Here is an 18,859-nt window from a genome sequence, read left to right on the forward strand (position 1 = left end):
TTGGTCAGAAATGCCTTTTTTGCCATAGCGAGTCTGCTTTTTAAGTCCTCCTTGCTCCGTCCGTCATTGGTTATTTTACTGACTAGGTAGCAGAATTCCTTAACTTCATTGACTTCGTGACCATCAATCCTGATGTTAAGTTTCTCGCTGTTCTCATTTCTACTACTTCTCATTACCTTCGTCTTTCTCCGATTTACTCTCAAACCAGACTGTGTACTCATTAGACTGTTCATTCCGATCAGCAGATCATTTAACTCTTCTTCACTTTCACTCAGGATAGCAATGTCATCAGCGAATCGTATCATTGATATCCTATCACCTTGTATTTTAATTCCACTCCTGCACCTTTCTTTTATTTCCATAATTGCTTCCTCGATGTACAGATTGAAGAGTAGGGGCGAAAGGCTACAGCCTTGTCTTACACCCTTCTTAATACGAGCACTTCGTTCTTGATCGTCCACTCTTATTATTCCCTCTTGGTTGTTGTACATATTGTATATGACCCGTCTCTCTCTATAGCTTACCCCTACTTTTTTCAGAATCTTGAACAGCTTGCACCATTTTATATTGTCGAACGCTTTTTCCAGGTCGACAAATCCTATGAAAGTGTCTTGATTTTTCTTTAGCCTTGCTTCTATTATTAGCTGTAACGTCAGAATTGCCTCTCTCGTCCCTTTACTTTTCCTAAAGCCAAACTGATCGTCACCTAGCGCATTCCCTACCACGCCGAAGTAAGATGGCTGAACAGAGGCAAGGTGCTTCATCGGTTTTTCTCCTTGAGGGGCGAAATAAATAACTTTTTGGAAATGAAAGGACGTCCAGAAGAATTACTTTGTGATCCTAAGTGGGTGACGAATTTGGCTTTTTTGAGTGACCATACTGGTCATTTAAATTCTTTGAACATTTCACTCCAAGGCGAAAATCACACTGTTGTTGATTCAGTGCAGACGATTCAAGCATTTAAAAAAAACTTATTTTGTGGGAAAACAGGTGCGCAGGAAGAAATGTGGACACTTTCCTGCACCAGACAGCGCTATAGAAAATGTGGATTTTTCAGATTGTGTTCAAATCATTTGCAAATTACAAGAACCGTTTGAAAACAGATTTTTGGAGATAAGTGAGCTTCAACCGCCCTTAGATATATTTGTCCCCATTTTCCCTTCGGGCAGAGGACGTCTCACAAGTGCTTTGTCACCTGAAGGACTGCTTTCTTATGTGTAAAACTTTGGATGAGTTTTACAACTGTCTTCTGTGAGAGAAATATCCTCTTTTGCACAAGCACGTGGCTGAAGTTTTCTCAATGTTTGGTTCCACGTATATTTGTGAGTGTTTTTCTCTCTTTTAAAGCTTGCTAAAATTTAAGTAAGTCTTTGAGATTGGCAGTCTCACAGAATATTGTACCAAACCTAGACAAAATCGTTTACTCGAAAAAGAAAAATGTGTAAAATGTTAATTATCTTCTTTAACAATGTTGACTGTAAGAATTAAAGAGCTTTATAACCTTTATTCTATTTTTTAATAAGTTTCAAACTTGGCCAGTTACAATTATTACGTACAAAACAGCAAACTAAGGATCCGATTTCTAAACTCTGAAAAGGGATACAAAAAGCTGTAGCACAAAGTATAACAAAAAATATTTACATGTAGCTTCTAACAGTAAGAATGAGACTCTATATCCCTTACATAAAATTATTTCTGAAATAGAATATTTACGACTCTAGTTTCAGAAGATGCCTATTGTACATATCATGAGTGTGCATGTGCAGTAGTAATAGAATCAACCTGTGGGTCAGAAAACTACTAAGCTGTTCTTCGATTCTTGTTTTGGATATAGTTTTCTAAAGCTTTGCATAGTAATTCTGCCACACGAACACTAGTTGTTACCTAAACAGTAAATGGCTTGCTTGTTTTACCACTCATCGACCTATTTTACAGAGGTGTGCTTCCTCTGTTAATTTGTTGATGGTGGATTTGAGCACGGTACATTCCAGCGCAGACCAGTGCTGTGCAGTCTCACTCGCTCCGCAGCTCTCTCTTTTCCTCCCATGCCAACACCAGCGACATCCATTCGTGGATGGGGCGCTGAACTACACTGCCTTGAGCCCGCAGGGAGCGGCCGCGCCCGCCGGGCGCAATTCTTGGATGAGCCTGTTCTGCAGGTATTAGGATAGGTATAGAAGAGTACATTCGAAGTTGTGAGAGTTGTCAGAAGAACAAGATTATGCAAAACAAGGTGAAGATGCCATTATTGCTGACCGAAATATCTAACTACATATTCGCTCGTTGTGATACTGAAAGTGGAAGAATGCCCTCATGAATTTCATTGTAGCAGAGCCTATAGCACAACAGGATGCAGGCACAATAGCATGAGTCTCAGTACAGAGAATATTTGCAATTACAGAATGCAATCACTATTGTTGATTGACCAAGGTACAAACTTCTTAAGGGTACTGAAGATCGAGAAGATTCCATTTTGTGCATACTATCCTCAAACGAATGCAGCACTCAAAAGGACTCATCAAGCACCAACAGAATATCTACGCCGTTATGTGGGAATAAAGCAGGAAAACTGGAATGAATGGATACATTTTGCGACTTTTGTATATATTGATCAACTGGGTTCACTCCATTTGAGTTATTTTTTGGAGAACATGCGACATACCTAGGATTCTATAGTGAGATCTGGTCAATGTAAAGTATAATTACAACGATTACATAATGGAACTAAAGGAAAGGATGTACCATATGTATCAGATGGCAAGGAGTTTTGGAGTCTTAATAAAGAATATAAAGAGAAAAATAAGGAGTATTGTGCTCACACTCAAATCTGCAAGGAATTCAAGGCAGGAGACAAGATATTATTGCACTACAAAAGTGTGAGAAGAGGATGGTCAGAAACGTTAACAAGCCCATGAAGAGAACCTTTTCGTGTTTTAAGGCCTCGTTGACCAAATGAAGTACTCCAATTAAGAAATAAGAAATTCACAACAGTGCACACAAGCAGACCTAAAGAATTTCATTTAATTCTAGACATGAGAAGTTGTGATAAAATTGAGTTGATGTGTTATAAAACAGAAAGGAGAAATAATACGCGGAATTCCGCCTTAAAACTGATTAAAGAGAGATTTACATATAGGAATTCAAACAGTTCTAGGTAAGGAAGACTTTGTGATCGGTCTTCAAAGGCAGGCCCACTCCTGGTAACCTTTTCTCTATTAGCCTAACCCTGGCAGCAGTAAAAAACAGGAAGAGATCACAGACATGGAAGATATCCACGAGAAACGTAAAAGTTAGGAGTTCAGGCATCCAGAGATTAGAAAAAGCAGGACAGTGCCGCATATGAATGAATTATGAAATAAGTTACGCTTACACAACAGAATAGCAGAAACTGAGAGATTCCATTGGAAGAGATACATTTCCATTTATGTTTTAGTGACCATCAACAACCACGTAACTATAGGAGTGATGCTTAGACATCTCATCTGTAGCGTCCTGTGGAGGAAGTGGAAAGAAGAAAAGTGTAATGACCATGTGCATGTGAACTGTGATCCAGCTCACAGAAAAATCTCAGAAGAAGTGCGCCCCCTAAGTGAAATTATTACTAGCCCCAGTGCTTTGTCATTAGATACATAAGACCAAAGATGAAGAATGAAGAAGATATTATTTATTGTACATATTTGTGTCTCCAAGGATGTGTCAATTGCATCAATGGAAAAATCTGTGTATGTATATTTATATGTAAAAAGAAAATAGAAACCCCTTTTTTGTCACTGTAGGTGTGCACACCAGTGTAACTTGTATAAGAAAGAAGTTTGAAACTAGTGTCTAAGATTCAAGGATGAATCTTCCCCCAAGTTAGGGAAGTGTAACTACCAAATCATAAAAGGTTGCCAGAAAAAAAAGAAAAATTATCCGAGTATGAATATTAGCTGTACGTCATACAACTCAGGTAAGGGCACACAGTGCAAGTCGCTTTCATCAGTCCGATGAGAGATCATACACATTGGGAACTGCTGATTTCACGTGGAAGGATTTTCTAAATCCATATAGTGGCATATCTTCTATAAGTAAACAGCCTCAAAAGCTGTATGTAAAAGCCCTCAAACACCATGCAAAACAGAGTTTTGGAGTTCAAACGAGCAGTCAGATTCAATTAACATTGTGTATTAAGAAGGACTTTCAAAGCTTGGCTGCCTGTACCTCTGGGCTAGGGTTATTGGTTTCCATCATACATTTGACCATATTTGGTGGTCAGTCGTACCATGAATTACTGTGTGTATCCACTTCTTAGCTATGTTGTAGGCCAGGGTGGCCATGTCTTCTGGTAAATGATTGGAGAATTTAGTAAACCTCAGCTGTGTCATTATAATCCAGTGTCTGTACTTTCTGTATGTTCATTACTAACACAAGAAGTAGCAACAAAAAGAGCACACCAGTAAGCTAATCCCGAGTCTGGTTTCTTCTATCCTCTTCATGTCTACCCACTTAGCCTAAGGTCTGAGTCATTCTGTACTGTCTCTCACCACAGAGCGTGAGATTCTAAAGTAAATATGTCATGACTAACATCAAGTTATGGCAAATGCAATGTCAAGCAAAACTGTTGCATTTTATAATGAGACACAAATAAGGCGATGCTAGTTGTGAGTTACTCTTGATTTGTATTGTATGATATAGGTCAATGTTAATTCTTGAAGTAAAATATTTTACAGTAATATCATGCAAGTTTTATTGTATTTTTATGTGGATTGCATAATGTTCTTTCAGTTGCGTGTTGGCCTACTTAACTCAATAAACACCTGGGACAAATCTTTCGAACATTTTAAAACATTTGTTAGACTATTACATTTACAGAAAGGAATCCATGCAGTAGATGGACATCTATAAATAAAAACCTAAGAATAGGAGAGAATTTATTGCAATAACGTAGCTGACACCTCAACTTTAATTCTGCATGTGTAACTGTAAAGATGAAAACTTCTTATATTATTTAAGCTGAACAGAAGTCAAACCAAGTACTTCAAAGTTATAAAAGAAAAGCCCTTAAATCATTTACCATCATGAAGTAAAATCACATAAATCAAGTTTTAATATGAACAGATTAAATTCAGTTTGGTTAAGCATTTAAATAATCACACAATAAGGGTATTATTATAAAACTTATTTAAAATGTATTAAATTCTATAAAATATGTGATAAAACCGGTTTTTTCGCCTTCTTAAAATTAGTTTATTTGTTTGTTTTGTTAAAGGTTTTCATTGTTAGCCAACAAAAAAATCAATAAAATATTATTAAACCCAATTCACATTTACCATCACTTCACATCCTAACATTCCACAGTTCATTTCAAATAGTGGCATTCACTCAAGCTGTCAACAGATTGTCACACAACATCAAAGTTTCTCAAGAAGAAAGTTTTGACGATGTCGTCGTCTGCTGACATTGCAAGTTAACCTTCTCTTTATCTTTATTTTATTATTGTGTTTTGTTTTTGTTGCAAATTGCAAATGTTCTATGAAAACTTGGCTATTTTTTTCCATCGAGTGTTCTTCCGTAATCAAGATCAGATATCTTAAAGCGAAAAATTATTTGAGTTTTACAATAACAACATTTACAATTTGCTGTGAAAACATATCACAATAATAAAATAAAGTTCTAGAAGAACCTGAAGCACAAAACTTACTACTAACGTAAGTAAGCATGGCGAAAACAGGTGAACGTCCAACCTTAGCAAACGACGACACCATCAAAACTTTCTTCCCTAGAAACTTTGACGTGGAGTGACGTGACATTCTGTTGACCGTTTTTGTGGATAGCGCCATTTGAAATGCATTGTGGGAAAATGTGATGTGACATGACAACCAGTGTGAATTGGCCTTTAATATCTTCAACTGATTACATTACATTCTCTCCAGACCACTGCATCCCCCACGAAACTCATGTCAGTGTCAAGAACGTAAACAGACAAGATAGGCGACGAAAGCGTTCTGTACTGCTAACACTGAAGCAAAGAGGATGCAAACTTCCTTTAATGTTTCGTTAAAGCTGGGGCCACACAAGCAGGTATTGGCGCAACTTCACGTGCGCGGATAATGGACGCACCGCCAGGACACACATGGTGCATGCAGCAGTCCACACAAGGCCGAACCTCTGAGGCTGTGGAATTTCGCCTGTAGCTACACGCATCGCCTACAGGGAGATGGAAATCGTGCAGCAGCAGCAGCTGCTGCAGTGCTATGAACTATGACAATCTACTGCGAGTTCACATATGTGTTGCGGCAGGTGCACGGGAAAGGACTAGCTGACGACAGTCAGTGCTGGGAACGGAATTTCTAGTTGACAGCAGGCAGTGCTGCTTTCTCTATAGTGTGTGTCTGACTAAGAAGTCACTACCACAATGTGCCCTCTTGGCATAGAGAAAATTGACATGGAGGTTGAGAAGAGGCCATCTATTTCGGATATAATGATGGAGGAATACAAGGATCTAAATTATTACAATGGAATGAAAAACGTTATTGTGAGACCTCTTTTCAAGTCTGGCGATGCTACAGATGTCAAAAATTATCGTCCTGTCTCTCTCTTAACAACATTTTTAAAGGTTCTTGAAAAGGCAGTGTATAATAGGATTGTGGCACATCTTGCTAAACTTAACATTATTAGCCACAGACAGTTTGGTTTTCAAAAAGGGGTTTCCACAGAGTGCGCCATATATTCACTCACAAATGATGTCTTGGAGTCTATTAATAGTAAGAAGTCACCAGTTGGTGTCTTCTGTGATATTTCCAAGGCCTTTCATTGTGTAAACCACAAGATACTCTTGGAGAAGGCCTATCATTGCGGAATCAAAGGGCCTATAGGTAACTGGCTGAAATCATATCTTGAAGACAGGAAACAAAGGTGGTTCTAAACAGCTGCAACAAAGAATCTTCTGATCTAGTGGATTCTGAATGGGTCAAAATTCAGCATGGAGTTCCCCAGGGATCTGTCGTTGGACCCTTGCTGTTTTTAATATATGTTAATGATTTACCCCTGTGCATTAGTAAAAATTGTGAATTCACAATGTTTGCTGATGATACAAGCATTTTAGTAGATGGTAAGTCTTCTGCTGATCTGGAGACTGATGTTAATGATATACTCAGAGAAGTTACAGCTTGGTTTTTAATTAATTCTCTTTCAGTTAATATTAAAAAAACTAATTTTATACAGTTCCACACAAAAAATAAAACTCTAGAAAATATAGTAATTGCTCATGACAACCAGGAACTAGAACAGGTGCACTACACTAAATTTCTGGGGGTTCACATTGACAGTAGGCTCAACTGGGAACAACATGTGTTCCTTACTCTAAAAAGGCTTCCATCAGCAACTTTTCCTCTAAGAATCATTACTCATTTTGGGGACATCAACATTTTAAAATCAGCTTACTTTGGGTACTTTCACTCATTAATGAGTTACAGAATAATATTCTGGGGTAATTCACCAGCCTCAAAAGAAAAAAAAAAAAATCTTAACTGCTCAGAAGAGAGCAGTCAGAATCATGTGTGGGGTTCCTCCACGAACCTCATGTAGAAAACTTTTCACACAGTTAGGTATTCTGACCACAACATGTCAGTACATATACTTCTGATGAATGTAGTTAATAAAGACTATGCTCAGTATGAAACAAATTGTTTATACCGTAACTGCAATACTAGAGGTAAAGACGATATATATGTTGAACTAAAAAATCTATCACTTGTACAGAAGGGAGTAAAGTATGCTGCTATAAAGACTTTTAATGCATTGCCTAATTATATTAAATGTACAAGAGAAAATGAAACGCTGTTGAAAGGAACGTTAAAAATATACCTGCTTGATCATCCACTGTACTCCTTAGATGAATTCTTTTCCAGAAGTAATGCCCTCCTTTAGCAATAGATGTATTTAGTCTCTTAGTTATTAGATGGACGATACAATATTATGTTAATGTTATAGTGTTAATGGTTATAGTTATAATGTTATATTGTGAATTGCTATACTAGTTAAATGACAGCTTGTAAATGAGAAAAAGTGATACTTATTAATATCTATATCATTGTATTGTATTACTATTCTGTAGCATAATTGTATTTGTACAATTGTATTGACATGTTCCACATCTAGGCGAATCTCTCGCATGTACATCGATGGAATACACATACCAAATAAATGAAATAAAAATAAATAAGAAATGTACAGCATCGAATACAATCTGCTGTGCATTACTTTATGATTTTAAAGATCATTCAAGTACAAAAGGAAAGATTTCATTTCACTTTGTCTTTATTATACTAATACTTTCAGTTAAAGCATCAGTTGGAATTGCAACAGAATTAACGAATTATTTTCCACTATGTCGATACTTAAGTTTATTCAGAGATTCATCAACAGCAATAAGTACCATGAAACTCCTACATTTCTCTTATTGTTGACAGGTTAGACCCTTATAATACAACAACAGTGCATGAATGTAAAAAGAAGAAAAGTACAGCATTATTGAAAAACAGTACATAAGAATTAGCAATAATGGAATCTACTCCTTTGCGTCACATGGATTAAATCACATGATCACGTTGGATAATGATATTGGATAGAGTGATACAGCACAAAAAACAGAACATTAAACAAATTAGGTTCAGTAAACATAGCTGTCAAACAAGATGTGTGTGTGTGTGTGTGAACAAATTTCCAATTTTTTTATGTTATCACCTACAAAAACATATGGTGTAACTATCTCACTGGCATTTGGTAAGCTAGAGGGGTCAGGTATATATAGTGTATTTTCGTTCAGACGTTTCCAAGTCACTAATTTTTTAAAAACTGTGCTATCTGAAACCTATCCAAATAAGCCAACGCCAACAAAAAGGTATCTATAATCTGTGTCTGCCACTGCTAGAAGAACTATACAAAAACAATCCCTGTAATTGTAAAACTGTGATCCACTTGTCTTTAGCTTCACTAGCCAAATGTGTTTCCCATTTATTGCCCCTATGCAGTTTGGGAAATTTGCGTGTGTTTGAAATCCATTTGTAATATGCTTCCACTGCTCCTCTGTTGTCTGAGGCAGGCACTCCTCACGCAGGCAGCCCCAAATCATACAGCACATTGTTCTCACTATGACGCTGGCTGTTTACTTGCAATGCTATATGTATAGTGAGCTCAGCTAAGCAACAACCTATACCGAAAGATATACAATTTATGGTAAATATTTAGTCATTGTTTTAGGATGTTGAAGATTTTAAAGTTATGTTAAATTTTGGTTTTATTTTCTTCTCTTGGAGACCAAAAGGCTGAGCAAAACTGACATAATTATTTCCGAAAATATGTAAAGAAAGTGAAGTCATCTGATTCAGAAGCAGTAAAAAGATTAAATTACTTGTGCAATGACTAGTGGGGCTCTTGGTACCCGTTTTATAAACACGAGATTCAGTTTAAAGTTTACAGGAAGACGAAATAGTGCACTTGGAGCATCCTTTAAAATCATCCCTGGCAGAATACACTAGCAATCTAATAACATCAGATGACTCTTAAATACGTGAGCAGACTCTAGTGAGCTCAATACTTCCACAAGAGAAATCGAAATTGAGAAGTGTCAAACGTGATCTGGAAGCTAAATTATCAAAATTTGTGGACAGTCCCCCAGTTCTTTTTCCATCCCTGAGGTCGACTTTTTCACTTTCTTGTGGCCCACTTTGCATAAGTCGGATACGGATTAAAACGTGGAATTTCGTATGGATATTTTAAGCCCAATTAACACTGACATCTTGTCGGATCACATGAGGTCCCATCAAAATATTTCACAATGCATTTTCAATGGCAGCATCCACACTGATCATCACGTCACATCACATCACATCACATCACCTTCAAGGTTTTAGGGAAGGAAGTTTTAATGGCTGACTTTATCATCTGTTATGAAGATGGCGGACAACTTGAAAGTTCGACATGTTTCTCCGTGGAAAAGAATTAATTTTACTGTTAACAAAAAGTCGTGCACAAACTGTAAAGACGAAATCACGAAGTTAAAGGTACGTGTGTACAATCAGTACTCCGAAAGCGGATATCTCAATTCTCAGCTTGGAAAAAGTGAGCCAAATACTCGACGAGTTCCACAAAGCATCGTGTCTGCTTGGAGTCACTTACAAAAACAGCACGGAAGAACTGCAAAATCTTGTAAGGTGTAAACGTACCAAAGACAGGATCTTTGTGCACGAAAACCCTTTTGAAATGCTTTCAACTATAGCCGGTGATATCTCAATGAGCTGTGTCGAACCACATCAGAAGAAAAAGGAATTCAGAAGCAGGGAACTACAGAGTCGCTATCAACCACAGGAAAAAAAACAATAAACAATTCAACCGTGTGTGTAGTCGCCGACAGTGAATCAAAATCAGGTGTTCCCCAAAATGGATTATCAACCACTAAAGACAAAAAAGACAAAACAAACAGTGCCACCACGCAACTCCCAAGTACTGGCAGGCCTAAAAGCAGTTATCATCAACCAGGAAAAACGTGTAAAATAAACCTATTTGTGGATATTCAAGGACGGAACGTAGGAGCCGAATTTCATCTAGACACAATCACAAAATAATTAGCATAGTGAAACCAGGAGCAAAATTTCGGGCAGTGACTTCTATGAACCATGACATGAAAACAGCAACAACAAATAACGACTTTTTCGTGTTCTTGGCAGGAACAAATGATGCAGCGAGAAACGAAACGAAAGGAAAGATCTAGTGATCTCACTGAAAAGGCTACATGAGCTGAGAAGCTCAAACGTGATCTCTGTTCCAAATCGACATGACTTGCCCATCTCGTCATGTGTCAATAAAGAAGTGTGAAGCGTAAACAAACAGATACTAAATATATGGACGAGATTATAAAATTTTACATTTGTGGACATAAGCTGAATAGGAAGAAGATTCCACAAATCCCATGGTTTACCTCTCAACAGACTAGGGAAGGATTTAGTTGTAACACGGCTCCATGAAGTAGTAAATAGCAAATTGAATATGCAATGTTGTGCTACACAGGCTATCCCTCTCAAGGACAAAAATAACGAATATTTGGGAGAATCAACCACGAAATGCCTGGTCAGTGAAACAGTACATCTGTGGGACAAGAGCGATATTCTTTTAAGGCCATAAAACTTTTTACCAGCGCAACACCAGATGCAAATGTATATGTTTCATATGTGCCTCAAGCAGACATCAGTCCAAACGAGGATAATTTATGACTTTTGCACTATAGTGTACAGGGTTTAGGAAACAAAATAGATGCTTTTGAATCATTTATCACAGGACTATCTCCACATGTAGTAGTAAGTACAGAACACCAGAAAATAGTGGGCAACATTCAATACTGACAATTAGAAGGTTACACCCTAGCTATGTTCCACTGTAGAACACATAATAAAGGTGGTGGTACTGCCATCAACTCAAGAAAATGTAAGTTCATAACCACCATGAGAAAAGTGCTATGTGGGAACAATTTCTATGTTGACAAAGATTTCGATACTGCAATTCTTAAACTCACATTTTGCACCGTTCTTTTCTATGTCATAGGTGTATATAGAGGCACCTGTGCAAATTTTGATGTTTTTCTGAACTCACTTGATGGAGTTCTAAGTAAATTAATGTCAGGTTGTAGAAGTGTAACTCTTGTCATACTGGGAGATCTGAAACTAAACACTTTACATGATGGTCATGAAAGCAAACGTCTTAGAAATTGTATCCTGCCCTATGGGTCTAAAAATCTTCTTGGACTAGTAACTACCAGAATAGCTCACACACACAGCAGTTCAGTTGATCGCTTTATCACAAATTATGACCACATCATCTCAACAGATGTAATAAATGGTCATCTCTCCGATCATTTAGACCAAACACTAGTGCTAAACTGTAATACCATATTCAAACCAATAAAAATGCACGAGCACAAGCGAATACTTATCTGAAAACAACATTGCTACACTAAGACATAGTTTAAGGTAGGAATCATGCGAATTAGTTATTAGTGCCATTGGGATCAACAGTACATGGAACATTTTCACAGAAATCCTGACTGAGCACTTAAATAGAGCCATTAAAAAATTGAGTATCCAGAAAAATCAACCACTACAATCAAAACCTGTGCCATTAGATTTTAAAACAAAAGATCTGAAAGAAAAAATTGAAAATGTGTACAATTTACATGGACTGACTAACTTAGAGTTACATAAAGAACTCTATAAGCAGTACAAATATAAGTACCACAAAGAAGTCAGGAGACTAAAAGGAGACTGAATCAGCCAACAGATATGAGGTTCTGATAATGATTCACACACTTGTTGGTCAGTTGTAAACAAAATCAGAAAAAATGAAACAGAAACTAAAATTAATAATGTACAGTTAACTGTGAATAATGATAATATGTCTGATCTCTTCCAGTCAGGAATATTTTTAATAATTACTTCATAGATACTGTCGAAAATGATGTCTCTATGAAACAGGCTATATAGCACACACATTTGAATTCAGTAACAAACAGAACTGCAGTACATTCCCCTCATTAAGTACATATGACATTCTGCAGCTTATTGATAGCCTCAGAAACAAAATATCAGCAGGATTAGATGAAATTTCTCCATATCTATTGAAGAAATCGAAACATGAACTAATGAAACCACAAGTTCATCTAATGAACTTTGTTCTCAAAGAAGGTGTGTTCCTTGACAAGTTGAAACTGTCTGAAGTGAAACTAATACACAAAAAGGGGGAAATAAAGCATGTACAGAACTACAGATCCATTGTCCTAATCTCAACATTAAGCAAACTTGAAAGAAGATTATTGTTAATGAAGTAAAAGATCTACACAGTGGACACCAAGTGAAAAAGCTACTCCTTATATTTCAGATCTGGACTGCCGCAAAATTGCGAAGGAACTGTTAATCAGAACTCAGGGAGAAGTTGTAGTCTAATTCACAATCGATTTATTGATCTTAAACATGACAAGACAACAAAATTATTAAAGAAACATCATACAAAAAAAATATTCATTTAACAAAAGCCTTACTAAAATGGGATCTATGGTGGACAAAGTGATTTGCTGGGGATCGACACACGACACTAACCAGAACACTACTCGCTCTATCTCACTTCATACACGTGAATCCAGGTTATGGCATCAAACTACGCCACCACCAAGCATCTATATTCTACCAAACAAAAAAAAAAAAAAAGAAAAATATGGTTCGAAAGAACAGGGTGCTGAAAAGTATATATTATAGCCCTACGTTGCAGCAGCGAATACTTTACCGTCCTGCTGGTCTAGGCGGCACACCACAATGCGTTCGGCGACTGAAGTCATGGACGGCGGCAATCTGTTGTTCAAATGCGTGTTCCCGAAAAATGCAAGTTCTCGGTCAATTCAGAACGCAGGTACTTCCCTATGAGCCTCTTAAACCCTGATGTGTACCAGTGTGCAAGTGGACCCGTTTGCTGGTCTGCCAAACCAATTTGACTCCATGCCACGACTGTGCATTCCGGAATACGTCAAACGTTTTAGACTGCCGACTCAAGACAAATAAGTACACGCACGTGTCACTCGTTGTGACCGTGGTGACATAAGCAGTACCTCTGACGGTTCAGAAGGTGACTGGCACAGGCTCTAAGTCGCACACTCGGAAAGGACACAAGTCTCACTGTATAGGTAAAGACCTGCTGTTCTTTACTAGCGAAGCGCCAGTACAAGAGACTTGTACAGGAGTGACGTTTCTTCCTTTCTCCCCGTTTCCTCCTCAGCTCAGTTCCAAAAGCACATTTCTCTTTTTTGACTTCCCCACTTTCACAAACGCCAATCACGACTTGGAGCCTGGCATTCTAAGCTCAGAGATTGGTCTTTGCACTGCAAACCGATTTGACCAATCAGCGACTTTAAAGTTAATAGGCAGAAAACGGGAAAAATTCAGCTTTGCGGCCTCTTTCCCACACGTTTGCAGTCTCTTTTGCTAACACAACACAGGGTGGAAGCACAGCCCTCCATAAACAGCTTTTTATCTCCCCTGTTGCATCCATTTCAAAGTTTGTAAAGAACGGCCATAAACTCGTAAAAAAAGCTTCATGCTCTGACAAACATCTTTTGAAATAGAGTCTGGACGTCTGAACGCCAGTTTCCCTGTCCCACGGACATTTGCAGAACGTTTACATTTCTTTTGGTGGCTTGCTCTCTAACAAGGGTCTATCCTCTGCTTTTATTCCCGACCTGTTTTCGGCGCTAGGCCGTATACCTGGACGTCTGCTCCTTGTCTGGCGCCAAGCTAATGTGTTTTGCATAATGCGACCGCTGCACACGGCCGTCTGGAAATGTCTCCTCATCGTTCCCCAGAAAAGAACGTGCTTTGTCGCCCACCAACGCCGTGCTTTTACAGCAGTCGTTTAAGTCGGCACCCTGTTCCTTTGAACGCAGGTAAAGCTTACCATATTTCTTTCCCTAGAGCACGCAAACAAGACCATAAACTACTGCCCACCATTTCATCACAATGTATGAAGTCAAATCACAGTAGATCGTATTCCCTATATCGAATCAGAAGCGAGAGTGCCTTGCAATCTCTCAGACTGATAGAGAAAATAATATTAAAAAGAATCCTGGAATATCACGACAATGCTGAAATATTAGGAGATTTCCAGCATGGTTTCAGAAGAGGTCAAAGTACCACATCAGCAGCAGTACAATTTGTACCTCATGTACTTGAAAAAATAAATGAAAAATCACTAGCAGCAGGAGTATTTTTGGACCTCTCAAGTGCTTTTGATAGAGCACATCATGACATGCTCCTATCAAAAATTGCGAAAAGTTGTGTCACTGGAAAACTCACGCAATTTTTAGAAAAATATTTAAAGGGTAGACAACAGTGCACGGAGATTATATACTCTAATGGAGAAATACTGGAGAGGAGAAGGTCAAGTATAAGAAATATACACTTTGATGTTCCCCAGGGCTCCATTTTAGGTCCAGTCCTATTCATATGGTATGTAAATGATTTCCCAAGTTCTCTGGACAGTAACCAATAGAACACTATGTATGCAGACGATACATCTGGTGCCTGTTGTGCAGACAGTGAGCCCAGCTTAGCTGAAGACATTTATAACTTTATTGAAAACGCAAGATCTTACTTAGAAAGAGACAACCTGAAAAATCAACACAAAAAAACAAATATTATTCATTTTAAACCAAGTGGTCCAATCAGACAGAATACTGGGATTGATGAAATTCTACCAAAAACCTGGACAGATCGTAAATTCTTGGGTTTACACACATATGATCGACGTTCATAAAAGCAGAAAGCTGATTATGTGTGGAAAAAAGTAACAGCCAAGTCAATACCAATCGCCTTCAAACTGCGATACACAGGTACACTGCGCCGCCAGCGACGACGGTAACCACGTAGCAGGGGCATTGCTGTGGCACGTTAACACAAGTGAACGTAGCAAGCAAACGCCCAGCGAGACACACAGAGCTATGCGTCCGCACTCCTCGACGCTTGCAGAGCGAATGACGCTCTGTGCTGCGGCGCAGCTCGACACCAGTAGCGCTGTCTATATCTATTAAGTAAATTATCACCATATCTTAATTCTAAAACCCTAAGGACTGTATGTTAAGGATTAGTGCACTATTTCTTGTCTTATGGAGTAGTACTGTAGGGTGGGACATGCCAAACAAATATGAAAAGTGTTTTCATACTGGAGAAACGAGCCTTGAGGATCATAGAAAAAGTAAAACCAGGAACGTTTCGCAAATACCTATTCATTAGACACAATATTCTCACAGTTTATGCCATATATATACTTGAAACTATAATTCTAGCGAAATAAGGCACTAAGATCACAAAAAGAAACATAGATTTCACAACTATGAAAAAGACATTTAAAAGACTTTCATATGGTTAACAGAAGATTAAATAACAGCGAAAAGTCCCTATGTCGAAGGAGCTGTTTTTAATAATTTGACAGGGGATACTTTTAAAAAGTGCCTCAAGCAGTAGCTTCTCAAAAAATGCCCTTATAGGTTGAATTTATAATGAACTGTAATGTAATAAGAACAAATGTAAACTAAAGAAAATTGTAACTGTAAAAAGTTTATACTTAGCTTAAAATGCACTTGTATGTAAAATTACATGTTACAAACAATAAATTGAAAATTTGTTGTGCATGTGACCCAAAGCTCATTTCCTCCTGAAACACGGTCATGTTTTCAATCTTCATTTCAGTGTCCTTTTTTATGGTTGATGTCAGCCGTTATTCTACATCTGCATTATATGTCTTTTTTGTAAATAGTTTCATTTCGTTATTTCTTTTGTTCAAATTTGATAATTTTGCAAACGATGATGAAAGAATAGTTAAAACAGTGAGACAGCAGTCACAATTGTATGAGTTGGGAGACAGGAGGTACTCAACTTTATTAGGAAATAGACATTGTGGAACAAATGAATGTGTTAGATCTGATTCCTAAACTTCTTAAACCTTCTTACATTTATCTTGTAACTATCATGTGTCAGAAATGGATTTTCAGTGGCACTTATAAATTACGTAACCTCTACTACATTTATAACATGAAATTTTATACATACCTGTATTTAATATTTTACAATGAAATGGATTGCAAGATTGGTGTAGCTTGAAGTACTGTCGGTAGAATCAGATTGATCAGTAAGTGAAATTTTTTTGAATGTTTCCAGGCTTTTGTGATGTTTCATAAAGAAATGGATTGAAACCTTCAGGCACTGCATCAGTGACAAAATGCTTTTTTGTGAAGTATACATAAAGTAACGTATTAGAGTTGTTTGTTTTTATAATTTCTTGTGGCAGGCTCATATGTTGTTAAGTTGCTCTTTGGATTGTGCGTGAAACAGTGTTACAAGCATCAGTGGTCGATATTTATGTAGTTTTACTAACCAACCCCAATACAAATAAGGCTTTTGAACTATTAAAAGCCAAACACAAAATATAAGTCTTGAAGGAAAAAGTATTGAATGAGATATGTTTATTACACAAAAATTTATGTTGGACTGGCAACTAAACTTGACAGTAAGCAATGAATTTTTCATTGGGTGTGATGACAGCTCATAACACATTGGTCCTTTTAGTATTTATAGGTGCAGTTTGGTGTAAAATATGAAAAATTAGTTCTCCAATATTCTAAAATATTTATAAAATGCATTTTCCTCTCCCTTGAACTTCTTGTGGTGTGTGTAAAAAGCCCGTTCTGTACCACATCATGACGTTTTTTGATCCACCGATCTCTGTTGTTGTTTCACACTTCTGTCTTCCTCATCTAAAATAAAAACTATGCCAGCAAGCTGCAAACCATACGAGTCTGATAAATGTCACATTTGAGAATCATTTTATGAAGACCACAATTCCCATGAGAAAACAGTTGAGGAAACCGATGTGAGTTGAGATCACGTAACCTTAACTGACATGACACAACAGACAGCGTGAATACACCCTGACATAATGGTGTCGTGACACAATGGTGCCATGACAACCAGTATTAACTGGCCTTTATAAGTACTTCAGTGAATCAAAAACGAAAACTCGCAAATATTGCACAGCTATTATGCAGATGTCAGGATCCTTTGCAACATGTACTGATGTGTGCAGTAAGTCCATAACATTTTCAAACATTACATACACAAGGAAATATTTACACCCAGGGTGCATTTCTCTGTCATGCCAGATGCAATTTCAACAGTGATGACCCGAAAACACCGATATCTAAAGAACAGTCGCGTTTGGTTTCTCAAGAGTTTGGTTTGAATCTGATTCTGAGTTAAGTATTACTGCAGAAAAGTGAACTACAACGAGCTACTCTCCTCTTTTTGCATGTATATTTTGTTACTTTAATTTGAAGTTAATTTGTGTTCCTTATCTTGAAAAAAAAAAGCCAGATTTACAGGGAACTTTTCATTTAATGTCAGCAAAGAAGAGAAAATTCAACTTTTTCGTTTATTGGACTAATCATTATTTTTTTCAAAAAAGTTACGAAATGTGTTCTTAAAAATAGTAACAGATATTACTGAGTTACTTTAATTTTAGCAGAGATAATTTTTGGCTGATGCAGAATACTAATACCCTAGAATTCACTTACCTTAAAGTTATGGCCAACACTTCCATATCAGATACAGCTAGTCTTATGTTCATATCTTTATTCTGTAACATATACCTTACCATGTGATGTAATTCTTCGAAGCTTAAGAAAGACATTGTATAGTTGACACATTTGAATTCATCATCTCATAACTCGTTAAACAAAAAGTAAAATCGTCCTTATAACAACCGACTACTCACTACTGGATGCATCTGGTACTTTCAGTGCATTTTTCTGTTTTTCAAGATTTTTAATCCTATGCATGCCACTCCTGCACAGTGTCGATCATCCATCATGATAACCAGCTTTAAAAACAAGAGGAGGGGGGGGGGGAATCAGGCTACCTGTCTGGCCTCCTTATAGCTACAAAGTGAACTATCTTCATTATAAGAACATTTCTTCCCATACTATGATGAAAAGTATATGTTTCCTCCAAATTTTTTTAAATTTCCGTTATCGTTTTATCACAAGGTAAATTGTTATCAGATAGGGTTTCTTATTTTTTTAAACTTTGTTAATCAAACTTCGTTAACAATAATAGTTATTGAATGTTGTGTGAGTAAAACTGTTAGTACAGACAAGAAAAAAAAGATAAATACAGTTAGCTAACTTTGCCTATGGATCAGTGAATTTATGTCTCTACTTTCAAAATGAAAAACTCTTAATGGAATGTTAACATGAAGTGTGACTGTAACTGAGTTCATAAGCGAAATGCAAAAG

This window comes from Schistocerca americana, chromosome 5 (genome assembly GCF_021461395.2).
Source record: "Schistocerca americana isolate TAMUIC-IGC-003095 chromosome 5, iqSchAmer2.1, whole genome shotgun sequence".
Taxonomy (NCBI): domain Eukaryota; kingdom Metazoa; phylum Arthropoda; class Insecta; order Orthoptera; family Acrididae; genus Schistocerca; species Schistocerca americana.